Here is a 24,380-nt window from a genome sequence, read left to right as displayed (position 1 = left end):
TCAGCCTCTCAAGTACCTGGGACTACAGACACACACCATCTCACCCAGTAAATTTTTAAAATCTTTTTAATAGGTGGGGTCTCACTCTGTTGCCCAGGCTATTCTTGAGCTCCTTGCTTCAAGCAATCGTCCCACCTCAGCCTCCCAAAGCATTGAATGTACAGGTATGAGCCACGGGGCCTGGTCTCTGCTGGAGTTTTGACTGGGACTGCATTGAATCCATAAATCAATCTGGGGGAGAATTGGCATCATAACAGTGTAGAGCTTTCCAGTCAGTGAATAAGTTATGACATCATTTATTCAGGTCTTTCTCTTGGCAATATTTTGTAGTTTTCAGTGCAGAGATTTTATATATCTTTTAATTTTAGCTTCCGGTTGTTTGTATATAGAAATGCCGTTGATTTGTGTATATTGATCTTGCACCCTGCAACCTTACTCATTAGTTCTAGTCACTTTTCATAGATTTCATCAGATTGTCTTCATAAACAAACGTGTCAAGTGCAGATAAAGAAACAGACACTCACTTCTTCCTTTCCAAAAAGGATGGCTTTGTTTCGTTTTGTTTTTGCCTTATCGCACTGGTTAGAACCTCCAGTTGAATAGACATTATGAGAGTAGATATCACTTTCTTGTTCCTGATTTTAGGCTGAAAGCATCAGCCTTTCATGATGAAATACGGTGTTAGTTATGGGATATTTATAGATGTCTTTTATCAGATTGAAGAAGGTTTTTTTTTGTAATCCTAATTAGCTGAAAAAAAAATTGTCAGAAAAAAAAATGGTAGTTGTTTATCAAATACTTTCACTGCATTTGTTTAAATGACCATGTTTTTCCTTTTAAATTTTTTAATATGATGAATTACACTGGTTGATTTTGAATGTTAAATCAACCTTGAATTCCTAGGACAAACCCTATTTGTATTATCTGTTTTATATATTGTTGAATCACTTTGCTAGCTTTTGGTTTAAAATTTTTACATATATACTTATGAAAGATACTGGTTTGTAACTTTCTTTCATTAAGAAAAATAAAATGGGCAGGGAGTGGCAGCTCATGCCTGTAATCCCAGCACTTTGGGAGGCCAAGGCAGGCGGACCACCTGATGTCAGGAGTTTGAGACCAGCCTGACCAACATGGTGAAACCCTGGTCTCTATTAAAAATACAAAATTAGCCAAGCCTGGTGGTGCATGCCTGTAATCCCAGACACTTGGGAAGCAGGAGAATCGCTTGAACCCAGGAGGTAGAGGTTACAGAGAGTCAAGATCACGCCATTGCACTCCAGCCTGGGCAAGAATGTGAAATTCAGTCTTAAGAAAAGAAAAGAAAAGAAAGAAAGGAGTAACCTTATTTCATTTCTTTGTATTTTCTTTTTCTTATATTTTGTTTATTTATTTTTGGAGACAGAATTTCACTTTGTCACCCAGGCTGGAGTGCGGTGGTGCAATCTCAGCTCCCTGCAGCCCGCACCTCTCAGGTTCAAAGGGTCAGCTCCAAGCACTTGGAACTACTAGCACGTGCCACCATGCCCCGCTAATTTTGTTTGTTTGTTTGTTTGTTTGTTTTTCCAGATGGAGGAGACTTTTTATTTAAAGGCAAAATACCAAAATGGCTCTCTGGTGTAGGTGATGTCTACTTTCACACTCAGCTTGTACATGATCCCCTAACCTTAATTTCTTTCTTCTTAAGGGGTTGATTTGGATTGACTTGTTGAGAATGGTATCCGTTACTAATGAGTCGGAGAGAAAGAGATTTCTGTGCTTACATGTAAACTCGTGATAGGTCTGCAGAAGCTACAGATGAAGAGGGTAGTGAGGAAGTCAGCCACGATCCATCTATGTGAAGGTCACATCAGCTTCATTGTACACTTTGAAGACTTTCTCAATGGCATTGACATAGGCAGCTGTTCTCAGGTCCAATCCCAGGTTGTATTTCATGACTGTGTGCATACTTTGCCTGGCAGAATGCTCCATTGTGTACGCCAAGCCAGAGTGCACGATGCCTTTCTCAGATGCACCCGATATCCTATCTTGGAACTCTGCCGTAGGTACAATGAGAATAGTTCCACCATGCTTTCCAAGTTTTCTTTCTAAACTCTCTTGAACAGACTTGAACAAGTGGTAGTTAGAATTCCTTTCATATTTGAAGGTCAAATGGCCATAGCTGACATGATTTAGATTCTTCAGCCACTCAAAGTATGATACTGTCACTCCTCCAGCATTCAAGTAGAGATCTGGAATAACCATAATGTTTCTCTCCAGGAAGATCTTATCAGCTTCTGGAGTTGCTGGCCCATTGGCACTTACATCAACAATCTTGGCTTTGACTCTGGGTGCGTTGGATTTGGTCAACTGCTTCTCACTGGCAGCTGGGATCAGTATGTCACAGTCAGCCTCCAAGATGCTTCCTCCCTAGGGCTTTGCCCTGGGGAAGCCCAGAATGGACCCATGTTGCAATTTGAAGTCTTCCAGTTCCTTTGGGTCAAAGCCATCTGGATTCCATATACTCGCATCAGACTCACCAACAACAATACATTTAGCACCAAAACGATGTAAATATCTCAGAGTTTAGGCCCACATTACCAAATCCCTGAACAACAAATGTTTTATCTCCAAATCCTGGTGTCATTCCTAAAATGCTCATGTAAGAAGCTTCACTGATGAAGTTTTCAACCCCATGGGAGACACCACAGCCAGTAGCAGAAATGCGTCTGGGGATGCCCCCTTGACTGATGGGTTTACCAGTAACACACCCATGTGCACTAATATCTTGTGGCCTATGGTGCTGGCATAGATATCAGCGATCCAGGACATCTCCCGCTCACCTGTGCTCATGTCTGAGGCAGGGACATCAATGCCAGGACCAATAAAGCCCTTCTTTGCCAGCTCCGTGGTGAACCTCCTTGTGGTCTTGTCCAATTCATTATCGGTATAGTTCTTGGGATTGATCTTAGCACCAGCTTTAGCGCCCCCAAACGGCCCATCAACCACTGCACATTTGTATGTCATCAGAGAAGCCAAAGCTTGTACTTCATCTACACTCAAGCAGTGCTGTGACGGACACCTCCCTTGCAGGGCGTGCGGTGCTGGCTGTGCTGGGCCTGGTGACCTCCCAGCCTTCCATGACCTCCCAGGAGCCGTCGTCGCTCCGGATAGGGAAGGAGAGGCTCAGCACGTGGTTGCAGGGCTTGGTGATCCGCAGGATGCGGCGCGCCCGGGTCCGCTCCCCGCTCTCCCGGGTCCTCAGGCCCTCCGCCAGCTTGTCCGCCACAATGCTGGCGTCACGGTGGAAGAAGCCCTCCACCGTCTTGAAGAAGTTGGGGTCGTCCTCACGGTCGGCCACTGCCTCGCTGTAGTAGCGCGTGGCGGCCAATGCAAGCCCGGCTGCGGGGCGGCGGCGGGCTGTCCCCGGCTCCGCCCCGCAGCGCTGCGGAGTCCTCGGCCGCCGAGCCCAGGGCGGCGGGCCGGGCCGGGCCAGCAGCAGCGCTTCGCCCAGGTAGCGGTACGTGGCGGCAGGCGAAGGCGAGGTGCGAGACGGGCGCGGAACAGCCGCGCTTTCTGAGTCCCCGCGACCAGGGAAGAAGGGGCTGGCCGCTAATTGTTTTTTAATCAGGATAATGCTGGCCTCGTAGAAAGAATTGGTAAGTATTCCCTCTTCTTCAGTGTTTTGGAGTAGTTTAAGAATAGGTATTATCTCTTCCTTAAATATTTTATAGAACTCACCAGTGAAACCACCTGGACCTGATGGGTATTCTGTGGGAAGATGTTTAACCAAAGATTCAAATGCTTTTATAGATATGAGGCTATTCTGGTTCTGCTCCTTCTTGGGTGAGCTGCGGTCATGGGTGTTTTTCAAGGAATTCATCCAGCTCATTTGGGTTGTTTAATTTATTGGCATAAAGTTGCTCATAATATGCCCTTTTATCTTTTCAGTATCTGGAAACTGCAGTGATGATGCCTCAGCCCTGTCATTCCTGATATCGGTAATAGGTATCTTCTTTGATTCCTGATCACTTCGCCTGGAGGGTTAGCAATTTTATTGATTTTCTCAACAAACCATCTTTTGGTTTCATTGGTTTCCTTCATTTGCTTTTTATTTCATTGATTGTTTTGGTCGTATTACCTTTATTTTTCTTCCCCTGGGTTTAATTTGTTCATCTTTTTCTAGTTTTTAGTTGTTGGTGGTGGTTTTTTTTTTTTTTTTTTTTTTTGAGACAGAGTCTTGCTCTGTCGCCAGGCTGGAGTGCAGTGGCCTGATCTCAGCTCACTGCAACCTCAGCCTCTGCCTCCCGAATGCAAGCAATTCTCCTGCCTCAGCCGTCCTTCGCTTATGAAGCTTAGTTTGGCTGGATATGAAATTCCAGGTTGAAAGTTCTGTTCTTTAAGAATGTTGAATATTGGCCCCCACTCTCTTCTGGCTTGTAGGGTTTCTGCTGAGAGATCTGCTGTGAGTCTGATGGGCTTCCCTTTGTGGGTAACCCGACCTTTCTCTCTGGCTGCCCTTAGCATTTTTTCCTTCATTTCAACCCTGGTGAATCTGATGATTATGTGCCTTGGGGTTGCTCTTCTTGAGGAATATCTTTGTGGTGTTCTCTGTATTTCCTGGACTTAAATGTTGTCCTGCCTTGCTAGGTTGGGGACCTTATCCTGGATAATAACCTGAAGAGTGTTTTCCAGCTTGGATTCATTCTCTCCGTCACATTCAGGTACACCTATCAAACGTAGATTAGGTCTTTTCACATAATCCCGTTTTTCTGGGAGGCTTTGTTCATTTCTTTCTACTCTTCTTTCTCTAATCTTGCCTTCTCATTTTCTTTCATTGAGTTGATCTTCAATCTCTGATATCCTTTCTTCTGCTTGGTCTATTCAGCTATCGAAACTTGTGTATGCTTCACGAAGTTCTCCAGTTGTGTTTTTCAGCTCCAGCAATTCATTTATATTCCTCTCTAAGCTGTTTATTCTTGTTAGCATTTCGTCAAACCTTTTTTCAAGGCTCTTAGTTTCTTTGCATTGGGTTAGAACACGTTCTTTTAGCTCAGAAAAGTTTGTTATTACCCAATTTCTGAAGCCTGTTTCTGTCAATTCATCAGACTCATTCTCCATCCAGCTTTGTTCTCTTGCTGGTGGGGAGTTGTGATCCCTTGGAGAAAGAGGCATTCTGGTTTTGGCTGTTTGCATCCTTTTTGCGCTGGTTTCTTCCCATCTTTGTGGATTTATCTACCTATGGTCTTTGTAGTTTGTGACTTTCGGATGGGGTCGCTGAGTGGACATCTTTTTTGTTGATGATGAAGTTATTTCTTTCTGTTTTTTAGTTTTCCTTCTAATAGTCAGGCCTCTCTGCTGTAGGACTGCTGGAGGTCCACTCCAGACCCTGCTCACCTGGGGATCACCTGCAGCGGCCTCTGCATTCTCACTGGGAACTGCACTCCAGAGCTGTTCCTATTCTGCCATCTTGGATCCTCCCTCTATAAGTTGGCTTTTTAATATTTATTTTTTATTTTTTGCTTTTCAGTATTTTAAATCATGTACTTAAAATGTCTTTTGGGCCCAGCTCAGTGGCTCACACCTGTAATCCCAGCACTTTGGGAGGCGGAGGCGGACAGGTCTCCTGAAGTTAGGAGTTCAAGACCAGCCTGACCAACATGGTGAAACCCAGTTTCTACTAAAAATACAAAAATTAGCCAGGCCTGATGGTGCATGCTTGTGATCTCAGCTACTTGGGAGGCTGAGACAGGAGAATCCTTTGAACCCATGAGGCAAAGTTTGCAGTGAGCCAAAATTGTACCACTGAACTCCAGCCTGGGTGACAGAGTAAAGCTCTGTCTCAAAAATAAAATAAAATGAAAATAAAATATTCTTTTGTTGGCCCTTTGTTCCTTTAAGAAATCTGCTGTAGGCCAGGCACGGTGGCTCACTCCTGTAATCCCAGCACTTTGGTAGGCCAAGGTGGATGAATCACCTGAGGTCAGGAGTTCGAGACCAGCCTGGCCAACGTGATGAAACTCCATCTCTACTAAAAATACAAAAATTAGCCAGGCATGGTGGCAGGCACCTGTAATCCCAGCTACTCAGGGAGGTTGAGGCAGGAGAATAGCTTGAACCCAGGACAAAGAGATTGCAGTGAGCCAAGATCCCACCATTGCACTCCAGCCTGGGCAACAAGAGCAAAACTCTGTCTCAGAAAAAATAAAATCTACTGTAGTACTTACCCTTGTTCATGTGTAGCAGGACTTATTTCCCTGGTCACTGTAAAGATTTTCTTTTCATTAATGGTTTTCAACAATTTGATTATGATGCACTTTAGTGTGGGCTTATTCATATTTCTTGTGTTTGAGGCTCACTGAGATTCTTCGTTTGATTAGTAGATAGCTTTAATCAAAATTGCAAAATCTCTGGTCATTATTTGTTCAAATACGTTTTTCATTCTTTTCTCCCATCTTGGAAACTTCAGTTACCTTTAGACTACTTGAGGTTGTCTGACAAATCACTGATGCTCTTTTCAATTTTTTTTTTAAGACAGGAACTCTCAGGCTGGAGTGCAGTGGTGAAATCTCAGCTCACTGTAACTTCCGTCTCCCACATTCAAGCAATTCTTCCACTTCAGCCTTCTGAGTAGCTGGGAATACAGCTGCCCTCTACCACACCCAGCTAATTTTTGTATTTTTAGTAGAGATGGGGTTTCACCATGTTGGCCAGGCTGGTCTCGAACTCTTGGCCTCAAGTGATCCATCCACCTTGGCCTCCCAAAGTGCTGGGATTACAGGCATGAGCCACTGTGCCTGGCTGATCTTTTCAATATTTTATTCTTTTCTCTCTGTGTTTTATTGTTTTATTTTATGTAATTTCTATTGCTGTGACTTCAAGTTTACTAATCTTTTTTTTCTGCAATGTCTACTCTATTGCTAATTCTATTCACTGCATTGTTTATCTCAGACATTGCAGCTTCATGTCTAGAAGCTCGGTTTAGGCCTGTTTACATCTTCCATATCTCTACTTAGCGTTTCAAACATATTGACGACAGTTATAATAATGGGGAGGTGGTGTGGGTTTTTTTGTTTTTTGGTATTTTTTTGAGATAGGGTCTCACTGTGTTGCCTCAGGCTGGAGTTCAGTGGCACAATCAGGACTCACTGCAGCCTCCACCTCCCAGGCTCAAGTGATCCTCCCACTTCAGCCTCCTGAGTAGCTGGGGACCACAGGCACATACCACCATGCCTGCCTAACTTTTGTATTTTTTGTGGAGATGGGGTTTCTCCGTGTTATCCAGGCTCGCCTTGACCTCCTGGACTTCGGCTGCTATCCACCTACCTCAGCCTCCCAAAGTGTATAACTGTTTCAATGTCTTTGTCTGCTAATTTTAACATCTGTGTCAGTTTTATATTGATTTCAATTGGTTAATCTTTCCCTTCATTACGAATTGTATTTTCCTGCTTCTTTGAATGTCTAGTAATCTTTGATTGACTGCTAGACAATGTTAACTTTGACTTATTGGGAGCTGGATTTTTAGTATTCCTGTACATATTCTTGAGATGTATTCTGAGATATAGTTTAGATACTTGGGAACAGTTTGAATCTTTAAGGGCTTGCTTTTATGAGTTTTAGACAGATTCCTGCCTAATTTAAAAGCTAGTTGTTCCCCACTACTGAGACAAGTCCCTCCTTAGTGTACCCGATGAGCTGTAAATTATGTTTTCCCACCTGCCTGACAGGTGATTCCTGACTGCGTGCGTGCTGCGTACTGCTGGCTCTCACTCTGCTCTACCTCGGATAGCTTTCCCACTATCACTCGTTACTCTGGTGCATACTCCAGGACCCTCTGCAGATCTCTGGGTATCTGTTTCTGTGCGGCTCTCATCTCTCTGACACTCTGTCCTGTGAACTCTAGGGGCCTTAACCTCCCTGTACCTTCAGCCCCATCTTCACTCAAGGAGTCCCAGAGTCTCTCTAGGTCTCCTCTCTGTATCATGGCCTGGAGACTTGTAAGCTGGGGCAGTTGTAGGACTTCATTTCTTTCCCATTTCTCAGAGATTACTAACCTGCATTGTTTGCTATTCATTGTCTTTGAAACTTGTTTCAAATATTGCTTTTTTAGGTAATTTGGTAAGTCTGGGCCCTGTTAGTTTGCCTTGGTCAGAAACAGAAGGATCTCTACATCTTCTTCTTGAGCAGAAGAATGGTGTGATAAATACAGTCTTTGAAAAGATTTCTGCTAGTGACTCTGCATAGGATAGCCAAAAAAGGAGAATAGAATAAGAAGTGAGAGAGGGAAATCTTTGGGATCATAAATTGTTGGTGTTTTAAAGTCATTCTGCTCCCACTGGGGTCCTCCCACCTGTGCTTCTGAGGAGTCATGGCACACACTTACTAAAAGCAAGTGGTTCTGTGGTTTCTGTCTGCTCTGACTCTGGCCTTCACTTGGGTACAATTAACCATGTATGACAAGGCCATGCCCCAAAGAAGGACCCTATTGGTGAACAAAGCCTTAGTCCCTCCTGCCACCTCCCTACTTGGTCCTGCACCCACATCTTGGACCATATTAATCCTTCATGGTGAGCTCCACTGTCATCTCTGCCAGGGAGCCCTCTGTGACCTACAGCTGAATGAGGAGCCCCTCCTCTGTGCCCCCACAGTTCCTGTGCCTCACTTGATCATGGCACTTATCACATATTATCGTATGATCATTATCTGTGGGCATATCTGCATTCTCAACCAGACACAGAGCTCTATGATAATGCTAACAGGGCTTCACGGCCTCCACCCCTAGTACACAGTCAGCTCAGAAAAGGCAGCAGGAGGCTGGGTGCGGTGGCTCACGCCTGTAATCCCAGCACTTTGGGAGGCCAAGGCGGGTGGATCACTTGAGGTCAGGAGTTTGAAACCAGCCTGTCCAACATGGCAAAACCCCATGTTAAAAAAAAAAAAAAAAAAAAAAGACAGCAGGAAGGATTTACTAGATGGCTTGGTAAAAGAATGAGCGGAGAAATCAACAAGGGAGCTTGGTCTCTGGGTCTCCTTGAAAACTCTTTTGCTCTACCCTCTGGCTCCATCAACTTCCATGGCGCAGGGTAACTTACCTGTCTGATCTAACCAAGCCCCGGGACCTGATCCAGCCCCTCATAAGGCAGAAGGGAAAACCAAACAATCCCCAATTTCAGGAAGGTGACTGAGCCCTGGCTGACTTTCTTTCTGATAAGATCCTCCTGGAAAAGCTGAGGCAGAAACATCCTGGCCACCAACTCTCCTGTTTGCCCTCACCTTCCAAACCTGAAGGTTCAACAATGATAGGAAAAAAGACATATGATTTGTTCCCATCTGAAACAACAAGAGAGGAATCGCTTCTGAGGTCACAGCCTTGTGTCTCCCCAGCTATGTGTGTCATGGCCGGTGTCTAATTCTGTTCCAGCACCCCAACAAGCAGGTAAGGATGAGGAAACCGGAGCTCACAGGAGTAAGTCACTTGCCAAAGAGCACATGGACGCTCAGGAAGAGATGTCACTAGAACTCTCCAGTCTGCAGTTCCCAGCTCCCTGCCTGTGGGCCACGGGCCTGGGGGTGCATACCCAGGCTCTTCTTGTGGCAGGGGAACTGAGACTAATTGCAACCGGCCTATGGATCCACATTTGCTCCAGCAATTGTCTCTAGTCTGAATAAATAACATCACAAACATCTACTGGTTGCCATATTTTTTCCATCCAAAGTAGTCGAATGCTATTTAAGTGAAGCATAAATACATTTAAAAGTCTAATTACATAGCATGCTTTTTAAATTTTATTATAGGTTCTATCAAGCCACATGTACAAAGAGCCCAGCTGCTGTCACGGTTCTTGACATTTTGTTGGTGTTCTTAATGGGGGTTTACCTACTTAAATTTGGAATTGTCTGAACTCCAGACCTGAGTGGTGCTCTGGGATTCAAGGTTCAGTTTTCTTTAATCGTGTCTGCAGCAGGAGTGCGGGAGGTAAGAGGCAGCCACTTCTGGGTTTGCCCTCTAGGATGGGGGCAGAGTGAGACACAAGGGCATGGGGTGGGTAAGAAGTGGGGAGCTGCCATCCCTTCCCTAGGGCTCAGACTGACTCTATCCGGGCACTGTCCCCTCCCCACCCCCGGGTCATTCAGCTGCCTCCTCAGCCCTGTCCATTCATGCATCAGGAAAACCACAGACTTGAGTCTCTTCCATTTTCTGGTGGTTTGGGTGCCTTGGCCAAGGGCCTGTTCTCCCAGCTCGCTCGGTTCCACCAGGCTGTCATCGAACACCTGGGGAGCTGTCAGGATGCATCACACTTGATCCTCTGACTCTTCCTGCAGAAATTCCTGACCCTGTGTCTAGGAGGTGAAGGATTAAGAATGAATCAGGTCCAGGCTCTAAGAGGCCATTCATAGACTGTCCCAGGATCAAATTGAAGTCCTGCTGCCACTCCCTTCCAGATCTGGATCCTCTGGGGCACCAGCATCTACACTCAGGCCATAGGATATGGCAGTGGGGGAAGGGGTTGGGGTCTGATAGACTCCTCACTGTGCTGAGAGGGATGTATCCCTTAACCTTCCTGAACCTCAGTTTTTTCATCTGTAAAATGGGGATAACAACATACCTACTTTAATGGATAAGGTAAGGACTAAAGAAAAGCATGTCAAGTGCCTGGCTCTACATCTGCCATGTGACTGCCTCTTATCTGATGTCTGTTCCCTGTGTCTTCCTTTGCAGAAGGCATCCTGAACGTGTCTTGATATACTGGGTCCACTCAGCCACACGTTTGCTAGTGAAGGGAGGGACACCACAAGAGGGCAGGGAGGTAGACGTGGCTGCGGAGTGGGAACTGAGGACGACCGTGATTGTGTATGCAAGTGTGTGTGCATGCACCTTACCTGCGTGCACGGAGGAGCCAGGCCCACAGGATACCAATCAAAGGGCTCAAGAGAGTTTTTGCTTCATTTAATGTCTCAGATTCTACGTCTCTACATGAGCCTCCCAGAACCTTAATACAGCCTTAGAAAAAAGAAAATGATCCCAAACTAACTGATCCATTATGCCTTTCCTCTCCCAATGAAATGAGTCTCAAAATAGAAATCAATGTGAATTATAGAAGTTAAAGTTATATTTTTTACAAATTTGAAATTGTTGATATAAACTCCACACCTGTCCCATTTTCTTACTCAGCTATGGTCTGTATCTTGCACTTGACCCTAAGTTTTCTCAGTGTGGCAAAGTTGTTCCATTTATTTATTTATTTATTTATGTGAGATGGAGTCTCACTCTGTCGCCCAGGCTGGAGTGCAGTCGCACAATCTCCGCTCAATGCAACCTCTGCCTTCCGGGTTCAAGCGATTCTCCCACCTCAGCCCCCCAAGTAGCTGGGACTACAGGCGCACACCACCATGCCCAGCTAATTTTTGTATTTTTAGTAGAGACAGCGTTTCACCACATTGGCCAGGATGGTCTCGATCTCCTGACCTCGTGATCCGCCTGCCTTACTCTCCCAAAGTGCTGGGATTACAGGCGTGAGCCACCTTTCCCGGCCAAGTTGTTCCCTTTATAAACACTGTATTTCCACCATAAGCACCATGTCTGACGCATACTATGCACTCAGTAAATATTTTGGGGGGATGGCTGCACAGAATGGATGAGCAGCAGCGAGCTCCCCGACTCACCCACTAGAAGCCCACCACCCCATGAAAGGTCTCCTGTCCTTTGGGACAAGTATTGCTTCCTTTAGCACAGGAGCCCGACATGCCCTAACCCCCACCCGACCCGTTTTCTGGGAAGCCAACACAGGGGCTTGGCCCGGCCATGGTGCCTGAGGCCTCTGAGAGGCAGGTAATGGCTTGGGCTAAGCTGATCTGTTTGTTCCCAGCATCAAGGCAGGCTGAGCAGATGCTTGGCAGTTACCACCGCCAGACTGGGCCTGCCAGAACAGGGGGTGAGGCGCAGCCAGGGAATGTGTCAGAAGAGATTCCAGGGTCGGGGGAGCACAAAGAGGGCACTCTCAGGGCTCCTGGGAGCCTGCCCGGGCTCCCCGTCTGCCAGTGTCAGGCTGTGCTGCCCCTCAAGGCAAGAGCTCCTACCAAGGGCAGAAGTGAAAGAAGGAGGCTAAGTTAGCCCCAGTGCCGCCCTAGAAATGAGCAAAGAGGTCATAAAAGCAGCCAGCACCAGGCTGGTGGCGGAGAGGCGAGTGTGAAACTTGAGGCGTATGTCTTCAGCTCTCTGAGCCTCCATGTCTTCGTTGCCAAAACCGTGTTGCAAACCATGTTCCTACATTGCCAGCGGGCTCTATGTTAGTCTTAGCCAATAGGGGGCGATAAAGGGAAGCGCCGTGCCAGTGGGGGCGACAGGACTTCGTCCTGCCAGTCAGGTGGTTCAGCTCAGGTGATTGTAGCCCCAGCCACACGCCTTCCCCTCGGCCGCAGCAGGTCCCTCCCCGAGCAGCCGCTGAATCTAGTTTCCAGTTTCCCAACCTTCACAGAACCAGCCTCGTGGTGCAGCATCGCCCAGCCTGCTCCAGAGCAGCAGTGTCTCCTCCTCCTACTACTCAGGGCTGAGTTTTGGCTCCAAGGGGGCTTCTCCTCCAAGCTCTTAAATTCTTTTTTTTTTTTTTGTATTAAACCTGTTTTTTATTTAATAAACAAACACAGGGACATATATATGTGTACATTTAGCAATTAAGATAAGCGTTTATATGCAAATGTATGTCTTAAATATTTGCTTGCTATTATTCATGATTCTCTATTAAACCATATATTTTTTCCCCATTTATTTATTTTATTGCATTTTAGGTTTTGGGGTACATGTGAAGAACATGCAAGATTGTTGCATAGGTACACATGTGGCAGTGTGATTTGCTGCCTTCCTCCCCATCACCTACATCTGACATCTCTCCCCTTGCTATCTCTCCCCAGCTCCCCACCCCACACCGTCCCTCCCCTATTTCCCCCCAACTGACCCCAGTGTGTAGTGCTCCCCTCCCTGTGTCCATGTGTTCTCCTTGTTCAACACCCGCCTATGAGTGAGAACATGCGGTGTTTGATCTTCTGCTCTTCTGTCAGTTTGCTGAGAATGATGGTTTCCAGGTTCATCCATGTCCCTACAAAGGACACAAACTCATCGTTTTTGATGGCTGCATAGTATTCCACGGTGTATATGTATCGTTCTAATCTCTTCCCTCGTCCCCCAGCCGTAGGGGGTGGGAGCTGCTTCTGACAGTTACCTCCACAACTCAGAGATCTTTTTGCCTTTTCAGTTACCTGATCACCAACATTATACCTGGCTAACGCTTTTTGTATTAATGCTCTTTATTAAAGTAATGGCTGTGTTTTCTATCTCCTGACTGGGTCCTCTCTGATACTTCAGGCTAACAACATGCGCTTCTTACTGAGGATGAACTTGGATGGTCCCTGACACCATGCACAAAGCCTTCAATTTGTGTTCATCTTTTTCCTTCCCTCTGTAACACTCTTAGAGTCATATGGTACGAGCTTTTTAAAAAATCTTAAAATTTTCCTACTGAAATGTTTAAGAGCACAGATTTAGAGACAGAGCTGTGTTCGAATCCCAGTTTGGCTACTTACTAGCTGTACAGGGTTGGACAACTATGTTTTTTTTTTTAGATGCAGTCTCACTCTGTTGCCCAAGCTGGAGTGCAGTGGCACGATCTCGGCTCCCCATAACCTCCGCCTCCCGAGTTCAAGCAATTCCCCTCCCTCAGTACCCCGAGTAGCTGGGACTACAGGTGCACTCTACCATGTCCGGCTACTTTTTGTATTTTTAGTAGATACGGGGTTTCACTATGTTGGCCAGGCTGGTCTTGAACCCCGGACCTCGTGATCCACCCGCTTCAACCTCACAACGTGCTGGGATTACAGGCATGAGCCACTGTGCCCAGCCATGGCCTTGGACAACTTGCTTCACCTTGTAAAGCCTCATCTATCAAGTGGAAATAATAAGATCACTTACCTCCCAGGGTTGCTGTAAGGCTTACATGAGATAATATAGAGATAGCATCTAGCAGCACTCAGAAAATTGTAGCGATTCTTATTTGCTTATTATTTCATGGATACATTAGTGAAATCTTATAAAGTAAATCATGAGTAATTTGAGAGTAAAGTTGTCACTCTCATCTCAGAAGAAGGAAAAGAAAAAAAAAAAGTCTGTCATTTAGTTTTCTATAATCCGACAACCAACCTTAAGCCTCAACACCACCTAGTACAATACTAGGCATCTCTTTCAAGCTTAGTAACATTACTGGCTCCAAGGCGGGGAAAGTCCAAAGCTTGTCTTAGAGCTGCAGAGACTTTAGAGGTGATTAGTCTAACTCCACTGCTGTTGTGTCATCCTTAGAGTGTACCCATCAAGCGTAGGTACAGCCTCTCAGCAGAAGAAAAGGTTCTTCCTTAAGTCCGAATGAATATCTGTCCCCCGGTGATGTCTACCCCCTGGCTGAGGTTCTACTCTTTGAGGCCACATAGGCAAGTCGATTTGCTTTCCTCATGATCAAATACTTGAAGGTGATGGTCGTATTGCCCATTGAGATGTTCTAGAAGTTCCCTAGTAGTTTCTTACTAGAGTAGCAAGATTTCAAAAGGCCTCGCCTTCCTAAACACACTTCACAAATGAGTGTCTGTTAAAATCATTGTGCTCAGAGCAGATTGCAGAGCTGTGCTGCGGCCAAGGGCTGATCGGAGAAGAGGGGGTAGGAGCATCACCTGCCATGGTTTAAATGCTCTGCTGTCTTTGATGTGGGCTGAAATTTACATGGCAGCCATGCCCCCGTTCCTTTTGTGATAGTCAGTTAAGCCTCCGTATCAGTCCACGTTCTGACTCGTGAACAGTAGAAAATATCTCTAGCTGAATTACAAAAAAAAAAAAAAAGTAAATGTACATTGGATTTCTGGTAAGGTGATGATAGAGTTTTAAATATTCCCAGATTATCCCATATAAACGAAGAGAGTAACTAAGGAAAACTAGACCAGTGGATAACATCTACCACAAAACTAGGTAATAAGCTCTCCCCAAGACTCTCCTAAAAGTGGGTGGGAACAAACCATTTTCAGCTAAAGACTACATGGTCCTACGTCTGTACAGTCTGAAAATGGCTTGGCTTCTGATGGCTGCGAGTGAAGCGGCTTGGTGTCTGGGGTATATACCTTGGGGTTCGGCCTCTCGCCGCAGGAAAATTTAGGACACAGACACAAGAATTTAGGAGCAGAGATTTAATAGGCAGAAGAAAAGAGAAAGAAAAACAGCTCTCTCTAGAGAGATGGGGGGTCTTCTGAGCAGAAAAGGCTGGCTGTGGTGGATGCCCCGAATTTTACAGCCCAGTGTGAGGAGCAGTGTCTGATTTAAGCAGGACTCATGGGTTGGTTCCATCAGGTATGATGTCACATAGCACTGGAAAGCTGGTCTCCCTCCCTCATGTTATTAGGCAAATGAACTCTCCTTGGCCAGCGCCATCTTGTCTGCTCCCTACTGTACATGTGGCTAGCAGAGAAGGGAAGATGGAGCCACCATCTTGAACACATCTTGTCCCTAGTTCCTGCCAGCATTCACCCATGCAAGCTTCCGGCTTACTTGTCGGTGTCTGCAGCTCGACTTTACAGGATGCCCGTTGTTAGAAGATGATTTGGACTGCCTTTCATTAAAGAGAGGAGCCTGACCGAGGACTCCCATACCCTTTCTATCTGCCTAAGTGATTTCTTCTTAACTCTTATATCACAAGGACAGAACAAAACCAAAGTCACCAGTGTGAACTAACTGGAATGCACCGTAAGCCAATCTGAGAAGAACAATCAAAACTGGGAAGGTTTTTAAAAGATCCAGTACGTGGGTGAATGCAATGAGGCCATGATACGATGGATCTGGTGGTGCTGGAGGAGCGCGGGCCTTACAACCCCATGAAATGAACAAATCAAAGCTCTTTCCCCAGACAAAGATCCACAGTGAGAAGAAACAGATGGGAACAGAATCTAAACTGAGTAGGACAGGGACAATAGAAGCAATGGGAAAAGAAAGTGTGGATTAAAGTAGAGGACAGGTGCAGAGTAGGCAGAGCTCAGAAAGTATGAGGCCATGTTTTAAATTACTTTGTGAAGCCAGGCACAGTGGCTCACGCCTGTTATCACTGTACTTTGGAAAGTTGAGGCAGGTGGTTCACCCGAGGTCAGGAGTTTGAGACCAGCCTGGCCAACATGGCAAAGCGCCGTCCTGAACGCTTGAACCTGGGAAGCAGAGGTTGCACTGAGCCAAAATTGTGCCATTGCACTCCAGCCTAGGCTACAGAGCAAGATTCCATCTCAAAAATAAATAAATAAATCAGTCGGGTATGGTGGCTCACGCCTGTAATCCCAGCACTTTGGGAGGCTGAGGCTGGTGGATCATGAGGTCAGGAGTTCAACACCAGCCTAGCCAAGATGGTGAAACCTCATCTCTACTAAAAACACAAAAATTAGCCAGGAGTGGTGGCAGGCACCTATAATCCTAGATACTCGGGAGGTTGAAACAGAGAATTGCTTGAACCCAGGAGGCAGAGGTTACAGTGAGCCAAGATTGTGCCGTTGCACTCCAGCCTGGGTGACACAGCAAGGCTCTGTCTCAAGTAAATAAATAAATAGATCACTTTGTGAGAAAAACCTAAGAGGGAGCTCTAGGGATGAAGCTTAAAAAACTATCGTAGCACGCCCTTCCATCCTAAAAGCAATGAAAACTTATTGTATATACAAAGTAAGTAACAGAAAATAATCACAGTCAAATCCTGTAGAAGTTTATCTTGAGGAAATAAAATAATAGGGAGTACCATAAGAATATATAAGAATAAAACAATAGGCTGGGTGTGGTGGCTCATGCCTGTGATCCCAGCACTTTAAGAGGCAGAGGTGGGCAGGCTACTTGAGGTCAGGAGTTTGAGGCCAGCCTGGCCAACATGGTGAAACCCAGTCTCTATTTAAAATACAAAAATTAGCCCAGCGTGGCGGCACATGCCTATAATCCCAGCTACTCAGGAGGCTGAGGCAGGAGAATCGCCTAAACACAGGAGGCAGAGGTTTCATTGAGCTGAGATTGCACCACTGCACTCCAGCCTCGGTGACATAGTGAGATTCCATCTCAAAAAATAAAATAAAATAATAAGACAATAAATGTACCCAAAAATGAAATAGACAAGGCAACAAAACACATAAGAAAGACATCTATGAAAGACATAAAAATTATCTAATTTTAAAAACAAGTAAAATATATTATGAAAATGAAAAAAATTATTAAAGAACAATATAAATTAAAACTTTAAAACCTTACAAATGAGGTGATTGGCAAATAGGAAGATTTGAAATGACTAGAACTCAGGATATAATTGGAAAAAAAGATATTTTTTTCAAATGAAGATTATACTAGAAGAAAACAAGAAAGAACAGGTACAATGATGCCTGAAGATAAATAGAGGGTGGACAGGAAAATGTTGTTAAATATTTTAAAGAGATACAAAAGATTCAAAGAAAAGTAATTGATAGGCGAAGAAGATCTAACATATGTAATAAGAGGCTTTCATGAAGGACATGAAAAAATGGAAGACAGCAAACACTGAAACCTGTAATTCAAGAAAATGTTCCTGCAGTGAAAGATTTTGTAACTACGTAGTGAAAGAGCATGCCACATACCTAGGAAAAGTAACCTATATGGCCAATATCAAGTAAAATTATTCAAGTATATCAAGTATATATATAAAATTATATCAAGTATAAAGTAAAAACAATATTCTAGTAAAATTATTGGACTTTATGAACAAATTATTTTAGGCATCTTCACTAAAAGTTCAAATTGCTGGCCAGGTAGGGTGGCTCACGCCTGTAATCCCAGCACTTTGCGATGCCAAGGTGGGCAGATTACGAGGTCAGGAGTTCAAGACCAGCCTGGCCAACATAGTGAAACCCCGTCTTTACTAAAAACACAAAAAATTAGCTGGGTATGGTGGTGGGCACCTGTAATCCCAGCTAGTCTGAAGGCTGAGGCAGGAGAATTGCTTGAACCCAGGAGGCAGAGGTTGCAATGAGCAGAGGTCACACTACTGCACTTCAGCCTGGGCAACAGTGAGAGACTCCGTCTCAAAAAAAAAAAAAAAAAAAAAAGTTCAAATTGCTTAACTTGTCCACAGAGCTAGAAAGTAGAACCGTGGTTACTGGGGACTGGGAGAGGGAAATGGGGAGGGACCGTTTAATGCGTATAGAGTTTTTTCTTACAGCATGATGAAAATGTTCTTGAACACGATGATGGTCCTGCATCACTGTGACTGTATTAAATACCACTGAATTGTACACTTTACATGGTTAAAATGATGAATTTTGTGTTATGTATATTTTTCCATAAAAAGGCAAGACTCAACTATCGCCTGTCTACCAGAATTGAACTCTAAATATAAAGACACAAATAAGTTAGACCCAAAAGAATGAAAGAAGATATACCATGCTAACGCTGATCAAGAGAATATTAGAATGCTATATCAGTATCAGAAAAAAATGGATTTCAAAGCAAATCATATTACTAGGGATAAAGAAGGCCATTATTAAAATGATAAAGGGCCCAATACATCAAGATTACATTATAATTCTAAACATGCACCTACTAACAAACCTTGAAAAAAACATAAAAGAAAAACTGGTAGAGTTTAAAGACAGACAAATTCACAATTATAGTTGGATATTTCAATATCCGTCTCTCAATAATTAATAGAACAAGTAGACAGGAAATCAATAACTATAGTGACTTGAACAACACTATCGGCTACACTAGTTGAACATTCCATCCAACAACAATAACAGGGAAATAGGATTTTTTTCAAGTGCACAAGAATCATCTACCAAAACAGACAATATTTCGATACATAAAAGAAATATCAATAAATTTAAAGTTTTCAAATCACACAAGGTATGTTTTCTAATCATAATAATATTAAATTAGGAATCTGTTATATAAATTTTTCTGGAAAATACTCAAACATTTGGAAACCAAACAACACACTTCTAAACAATTCACAGAAAAGGGAGAAGCTACAATTTAAATTAGGAAGTATTTGTAACTGAATGAAAGCATAGAATATTAAAATTTGTGGGATGTGGCTAAAGTAAATAAGTATATTCCCCTCACCTTGCCCGCAGGAAGACTAAGTGATTTTATCACACGTGCTAGTGAAGTTCAGCTACAATTTGTCTTTCGTGTTTCCTTGTTTGCCAAATGCTCAAAGCCTCACCTGAGAAAGACAAGCTGGTAGAGGAAATCAAGAAGGAATGTCAGAGAACACCTTCTTAGCTATTTCTGTTTTCTCTTCATCTAGGTTATAAACCTGGACATCAGAGCAGAAAAATCACCAGAACAAAGACAAGACCATAAATAAGGAGTGAACAAGTAGAACAAATAAGTGGATGAATGAGGGAATGAATGAATAGTGAGTCTGGGCTGGGCTTTAATCCCAACACTTTGGGAGACCGAGGAGGGAGAATTGCTTCAGGCCAGGAGTTCGAGACCAGCCTGGGCAACACAGCAAAACTGTCTCTGCATCAATCTTAAAAAAGAAAAGAAAAGAAATTAGTCTGAATGCTGCAAAATTGCCCCTAGGCCAAGTACATGGTGATGTTGGCTATATCTTGGCATAGTGACAATTCTGTTGCCATAGACATCCCAGGAAATTTTCTCCTCCTCTGCTCTTCAGGAAGTTTGACCACTGTACAACACATGGGGACATTCCCAATGTCAAAAATTATAACCAACCATAAAACTTTTTTTAATCCAAGCAATAACTATCTCTGTTGTATAAACATGCCAAGAAGGAAAATGCCTTTGCCCAGGGACCGTGGCTGTAAAACCCAGGGCCACGCCCAGCTCTACCCAGTTCTATTGCCTGCCCTGGCTCCCATGAAGTCCTTTAGCTTCCTCTGCAGTAAGGCTTGCAAGAGTGACTCAGATTCCCAGCCCTTGCCTCAAACCATCAGTGCTGAAAGATTGAAGTCCTCGCCCTTGAACCCAACTGTGCCAAACTGAAAGAAATTATTTACCTACACACTCCTGGGGAAATCCAAAAACAGCAAGCTTCCTCACCTGCCATGTGCCACGTGCAATGCTTTCTTTTTGTCCCAAATCAGTGGGTGGAAGTCCAAACATAAGGAACAGCCATCTTCTGAATTAAGTAACTCAGGCTCCCAGGGGCTGTCCACCATGGCAGCTCCATCTGATCCCTCACTGTCTCGGGTCACGCCTGACACCCTACAAGGCCCTCCTACCTGTCTGTGAGTGCCCCAAGGTGCACATAGCACAATCCTGGACTCCGGCAGGCATCTGCCCCAAAACTGTGCTTCATTTCCTAAAGGTTTATTTCATATTGTCTTTACTTTTGTGGGTGTTTACACATGTCCATTTAAAAGTGTGATTTTGGCCGGGAGCGGCAGCTCACATCTGTAATTCCAGCACTTTGGGAGGCCAAGGCGGGAGAATCACGAGGTCAGGAGATCGAGACCGTCCTGGCCAACATAATAAAACCCCATCTCTACTAAAAATACAAAAATTAGCTGGGCGTGGTGCCACATACCTGTAATCCCCGCTACTCGGGAGGCTGAGGCAGTAGAATCGCTTGAACGCGGGAGGCAGAGGTTGCAGTGAGCCAAGATTGTGCCACCGTACTCCAGCCTGGTGACAGAGCAAGACCCTGTCTCAGAAAAAAAAAAAAAAGTGTGGTTTTTAAAAATTGAAGTTTAAGCACCGCCTCTTCCAGGAAGGCTTCCTTGACTTTTCTGGCCAATTCAGGTATTCCCTCCTCGGGGTTTCCTGAACACGGAGTTTGTCTCTAGCAAGGTAACACAAAGCAGCAGTTAGAGCCGTCGATTTGGAGGTCAGACACACCTGGGTTTAAACCTTGGCTCCACTATTTACTTGCTGCTTGAACTGGGCAGGTCCCTAAGCCTCAAGTTCTACTTTTATAAAATCAGGTTAATAATAACACCTACCTCCTAAGAGTTTTGTGACAATTCAATGAGAGAAGACATTTGGAGCACTTGTATAATACCCAGCATAAGGGGCAGGCTGAACAACAGAGTATATGCATTCCTAAATAATTATTTAAACACAGATGACCCTGTAATGAGAGTAAATACCTACCTGTCTCCCCATCGTACCACGGGCTCAATTTTATCCCTAACTCCTGGCAGAGGCTGGGAACATACAAGGGAATGGAACTTTTACAGAATCTTCCTTTTCCAGCAAGCCACCCCGTCAGCAGACATCCTTTTTGGAAAGCCCAGGCAGCATGAAACCTACTGAGCCTGCAGAATTAGAATCGAATTAGTAAATACGTATTAAGTAACGTACTAGGTGCTGTGAGGGTACAAAGATGAAAATACAAAGTCTTATTCCCCAAGGAGCTCATGTTTTGTTTTAGGAGAAGCAATATAAACCTTTGGAAACTTCCATCAACAACTAAGATTTAAATAGCAAAGACGGTAAACTGGAAATCTAACAAGGAGAAAAAAGGAATTAATTACCAGGCACTCTGCCTTTGCCCACTGCCCCCTGCCCCCACCCCAGCCCCCATTCCCAGACCAGTCCCAGCATGAGAGCTGGTTTATGAGCAGCCTAATTCTATTCTCTCCTTCCCCTATCCCCCACCACCATCACGATACCCAAGTCCACTTTCTTAAGATCCTAGGAAGTAGGTGCCCATTTTATAGATGAGAAAACCAAGGCTTATGGAGAGCAGATAACTGCTCAGAGCCCCAGTTTAGTAAATGATAGGACCTGGATCCTATTCTAGGTGTGTTTGGCAGCCAAGTCCAATGGGGTAACCCCCATTGCTGCCCCCAGGGGGTGGAGTCCAGTGGGAAGATTATTTGCTCACCTGAAACAGCTGGCGTCACACGAAGGCAAACGTGCATGTTCGGCTCAAGCAATAGAAACCCCACGCTGGTGACTGGGGAGCTCAGAATTGACAGGAGGTGGGAAAACAGGCTCAGGAAGTGGGCAGCCACCAAGGGAGGCCCAGGGGCAAAAGCTTGGCCAAGGTCACGCTTGGAGGCCTACAGGGAAGGACCACCAGAAGCTCATACTCCCACTGTGGCGAGACACCAGGGCCACTGCGCCCACCTGTGGACACGGCCACAGGGAATGGCATCCCACTCTCCCTCCACTTGATGTCACCCACCTGAGTCTGAGCCCTGGATGGAAGTGTCCTTTTAGCCACGTCTGGGTCCGTTTACCCAGGAACTAGGTGAGAAAACGCCTGCCCCATCAGCTTCCACAGTGGGCGGTTTATTCTCCTGCCAGTACTCACATAATAGGGCCTTACTCTCAAATAAGAAGGGGGTAGCTGGGCGTGGCGGCTCACGCCTGTAATCCCAGCACTTTGGGAGGCCGAGGTGGGTGGATCATGAGGTCAAGAGATCAAGGCCATCCTGGCCAACATGGTGAAACCCCGTCTCTACTAAAAAATACAAAAATTAGCTGGGCGTGGTGGCACATGTCTGTAGTCCCAGCTACTCGGGAGGCTGAGGCAGGAGAATCGCTTGAACCCAGGAGGCAGAGACTGCAGTGAGCTGAGATCGCGCCACTGCACTCCAGCCTGGTACCTGGCGACACAGTGAGACTCTGTCTCAAAAAAAAAAAAAAAGAAGGGGTAAACGTGCTAGGCAGTGCCCTCTCCATCCCACAGTAAATGTCCCCTGCCATGATTAAGAACTAAAAAGAATGGAATAGGTGACATGGGATCTAGAAGCTTGGAGGAGGGGCCACAACGAGGGCTGGAAGGATTCAAGAGGGGTCCAAAGAAGAGGTGGGTGCTGACTTTGGCCTTTAAGCACAGCGAGGATGAGGTCCCGGCGCTGTCCGTGATGCTTGGCCTGACCTGATCAGGGGTCCTTTGAGGTCGTTCAGGGCCTGGGCCATGGCAGCCACATTACAGTCGTCACGGCCACGGCACTGTGCTAAGAGCCAGGCCAGCAGCTGCAGCCTTCCCACCAGTCTTGCAGGCTAGCCTCTCTGACCCCATAGCTGAGAGAGGTGTCAGGCCTTGACGGAAAAGGCCAGCATGTGAGCCCAGGCCTGTCCAACTGGGAAGCCCACGCTCCTTGCCCTAAGCTGGTTGCCTCCCATTACAATGAGAGAAGGAGCCGTAACACTGTGCATTTTACTCCTGTTGGCTGCTTTTCCCAGGACTCTTTGTGTCCTTCAGGCCAACCCTATGAGATAGCGAGAGCTGCAGATGCTCACCCCCCTTGAGTAGTCGAGGAACCCAAGGCCAAGGTCATCCAGCTTTCAGGGACTGGAGTCCGCACAGGCCTGGTGCCAGCCCTTCACCCGGATCCAGCCAGGTGTCTGTCTTCAACTCATGACTCTGCAGTGGGAGGTTGAGGGGTGGGGCCATTTGGGGAACAGATCCCATTAAGCTGTGTCCATCTATACGATGTAAACCCACACCTAGCCATCCCCTGGAACACAGTGGCCAAAAGTGCAGAGGGAACATTTGTCTAGGAGAACAATGGGTATTGATGACTCTGGCAGCTACAGCTGGCAAGCACAGCAGGCGGTTTGGTCTGGGGTTTGGGGTGGTGTTTCTTTGGAGGCTGTAACCTGGTTACTCATCATTCTTGTTCTCCCTGGGCCCCTGGGCTGTCTAAGGACTCAGTGGAAATGGCTGAACAGCCCAGGATATACGCTGCTTCATTGTCCCCTGCTCCTCCTGGAAGTGACCAGCACTATGGCCTGGCTTGGGCTGGGCTATCCTGGGATGGGGATCTGGACACTCTGGGGTTGGACCGGCAGCCCTGGGGTAGCCTTCTTTATACTGGGCACACATGCTCCTGCTAGACAGGACGGTACCCATGCTCCATTTCCTGGCAGCCTGCATATCACCCCAAATACTCTCTCTCTCCAACACACACACACATAGACGGACAGGCCGCTGCCTGCCTGTCACCACCACAGTCACTTCAGTGGCCGGGAGACAAGTGACCTCAAGCAGGTCTTGGTTCAGACACCAACGCATGGTGTGTCAGAGCTGCTCAGGCTTCAGCGTCCCCAGCTGCAAGATGCGCTCCGCAGCAAGCCCTCTGCACCTCACTGGCATCCTGCTCCAGCTGCCTCTGTCTGCAGACAGCTCTGTGCGCACGCCCGTGGAGCATGTCCCGCCTGGGCATCGCACATCACCACCAGAGACGCAGGACGCATGGGCGCGGGGACCAAGTCTCCTCATCTCCCCCAGGATGAGTTTGTGCAGCTTCTGGGAACTGAGGCCCAGGGATCTCCACCAGTGCCATCTGCCATCAGCTTCACTCCCCTGTCCATCACTCCACTCCCCTTAAGTCACACGCACTTAAGTTTCCATATGAAGCCAAAAGCCTCAGGCTCTGAATTTCAGTTGGTCCTAGGT

At 45.8% G+C, this 24,380-nt stretch overlaps 1 pseudogene across 1 annotated transcript; it reads right to left on the bottom strand.

Annotated features, from left to right (window-relative positions):
• Window positions 1-1,565: 1,565 nt before the first annotated feature.
• On the bottom strand, window positions 1,566-23,834 carry LOC116531782 (annotated as a pseudogene). Its single transcript, XR_004260581.1, has 4 exons — window positions 23,666-23,834; window positions 22,797-22,888; window positions 21,855-22,032; window positions 1,566-3,591 (listed from the first exon to the last, which is right to left on the bottom strand). The product of XR_004260581.1 is annotated as a glutamate dehydrogenase 1, mitochondrial-like (transcript).
• Window positions 23,835-24,380: the final 546 nt, after the last annotated feature.

The sequence above is a fragment of the Sapajus apella genome, unplaced genomic scaffold (genome assembly GCF_009761245.1).
Source record: "Sapajus apella isolate SASKATOON/1434 unplaced genomic scaffold, GSC_monkey_1.0 scaffold72, whole genome shotgun sequence".
In the NCBI taxonomy this organism is placed as follows: domain Eukaryota; kingdom Metazoa; phylum Chordata; class Mammalia; order Primates; family Cebidae; genus Sapajus; species Sapajus apella.
The sequence above is the reverse complement of the archived record's forward strand: the minus strand, read 5'-3'. Positions and strand labels throughout refer to the sequence as shown.